The sequence below is a fragment of the Mus pahari genome, chromosome 4 (genome assembly GCF_900095145.1).
Source record: "Mus pahari chromosome 4, PAHARI_EIJ_v1.1, whole genome shotgun sequence".
NCBI lineage: Eukaryota > Metazoa > Chordata > Mammalia > Rodentia > Muridae > Mus > Mus pahari.
Genome location: NC_034593.1, coordinates 86,168,319 through 86,170,470, shown reverse-complemented (window position 1 = coordinate 86,170,470; position 2,152 = coordinate 86,168,319). Strand labels below are relative to the sequence as shown.

The 2,152-nt window shown below is 48.7% G+C and overlaps 1 pseudogene; it reads left to right on the top strand.

The window, feature by feature from the left end:
- The window catches only part of LOC110320845, a 19,144-nt pseudogene extending 18,202 nt beyond the window's left edge, over positions 1-942 (top strand).
- The last annotated feature ends 1,210 nt before the right edge of the window (positions 943-2,152 follow it).

Sequence of the window (2,152 nt, the reverse complement as noted above, 5' to 3'; positions counted from 1 at the left end):
ATATATATATATATATATATATATATATATATAAACAGGGGACTGGAGAGACCACTGTTTTTTTTGGGGGGGGGAAGGGGAGTGTCTGAGACAAGGTTTCTGTGTAGCTCCGGCTGTCTTGGAACTCACTCTGTAGACCAGGCTAGTCTTGAACTCGGCGATCCGCCTGCCTCTGCCTTCCAAGTGCTGAGATTAAAGGCGTGCACCACCATGGCCCCACTGTGCCTAGGTTATTAAGAACACTGGCTGCTCTTACAGAGGACCTGGGTTTGATTACCAGTAACCACATAGTGGCTCACAACCATTTGTAACCCCAGTCCCAGGGGATCCAATGCCCTCTTCTGACTTCTGTGGGCAACAGGCACACACAGTACACAGACAAACACGTAGGCAAAACACCCAAACATATTAAAAAGGAAAAAAAAAAACTAAACAAAGGTGAAATTTGGAAGGCCGTGCTCTGACTGGAGAAAGCTGTCAGCGGACATCAGGGGACCTTTCCCCAGCTATGTGAAAAGTCCAAGCTGGGCTGTCTTCTCTCTCTTCAATGAGGCGGCTGAGCAGCAAACGCCAACGTACAGATCTTCATGAAGACCCTGATGGCCAAGACCATCACTCTTGAGGTCCAGCCCAGTGACACCACCAAGAATGTCAAGGCCAAGACCCAAGACAAGGAAGGCATTCCGCCTGACCTGCAGAGGCTGATAACAGCTGGAGGATGGTCACACCCTGTCCAACGTCCAGAAAGAGTCCACCTTGCACCTGATGCTGCGCCTGCGCGGTGGCATCATTGAGCTGTCCCTTCCTCAGCTTGCCCAGAAGTACAAATAAGACACGATGATCTGCAATAGGTGCTATGCACGCCTGTACCCCTGCTCAGTCAGCTGCCGTGAGAAGTGTGACCATACCAACAACCTGAGCCTCAACAAGAAGGTCAAATAAAGCTGGGGCCGTACCAGGCTGGTGACCCAGGACTAAATAAAGTCCCCTTCCATTGACTGGAGCAGTAAAAAAAAAAAAAAAAAAGTCGGAGCTGCTGGCCAGTGATGGTGCACACCTTTAATCCGGGCCTTCCAGCAGGTGGAGCTTTGTAAACGAAAGGCCAGCCTGGTCTACCTCAGGGAGGGCTACACAGAGAAACCTTGTCTCTAAAAAACAAAACAAGTTCAAATTATTCTTAAGTGTTATCCTAAAACATCTGGAAGTTGTCTTAAGCACATAACTCTAGAAGTCAGCTAATATATCCATTGCTAGTTCCACAGCACTTTTCACTTGGTCTCCCTCTTTTTTTTTTTTTTTTTTTTTTTTTTTTTTTTTTTTTTTTTTTTTTTTGTTTGTTTCTCTGTGTAGCCCTGGCTGTCCTGGAACTCACTCTGTAGACCAGGCTGGCCTCGAACTCAGAAATCTGCCTGCCTCTGCCTCCTGAGTGCTGGGATTAAAGGCGTGTGTCACCACCACCCGGCTGGTCTCCCTCTTAAGGAACCATCTCCCAGACCCTGCGTTACCATCCTGGACTGAAAGGATTGCAGGTGGGGTTAAGGAGCTCACGGTGGGCTAAGTCTGGGGCCAATGCCATCACAGGTCTCTTTTTGAGAGACAGAGGGAGACAGGAAGTCAGGGCAGAAAAGGAAACAAGGGGATGGAACGGAGCCAGACGGGCAAGATGGCTGCTTTCAAAGAGGACGGGCTCAGGGGTCAGGGAGCCCGCTGGTCCTCTTCAAAATGTGAGCTGTGCCTAGAAAAGGCAGGGAAAGGTTCACTCCTAAACCCTCCAGAAGCAATACAACCCTGCAGGCAGGCATCTGCCATTTAGGAGTCTAATGCCCATTTCAAAACAGTCTTGACTCCAAAACTGTAAGACTGATCTGTGTTATTGTAAAGGATATTTGTGGGAATCTGTTCCAGCAACAGTGAGAAGTGGCTACAGGGGCAGCTGGTCATGTTTTCCGTACCTTGCCCTGTATTTAGAATTTCTGCATTTGAACACACAATGGATTGTGCGTGTTATAAAACTACCTGTGTAGAGCTGGAGAGCGGCTTTCGGAGGATCTTTGCTCATCCAGAGGACCAGAATTCAGTTCCCAACATCCACAAGGCAGCTCACAGCCGCCTCTAACTCCGGTTCCTGGGGCTATGGTGTCTTCTTCTGGCT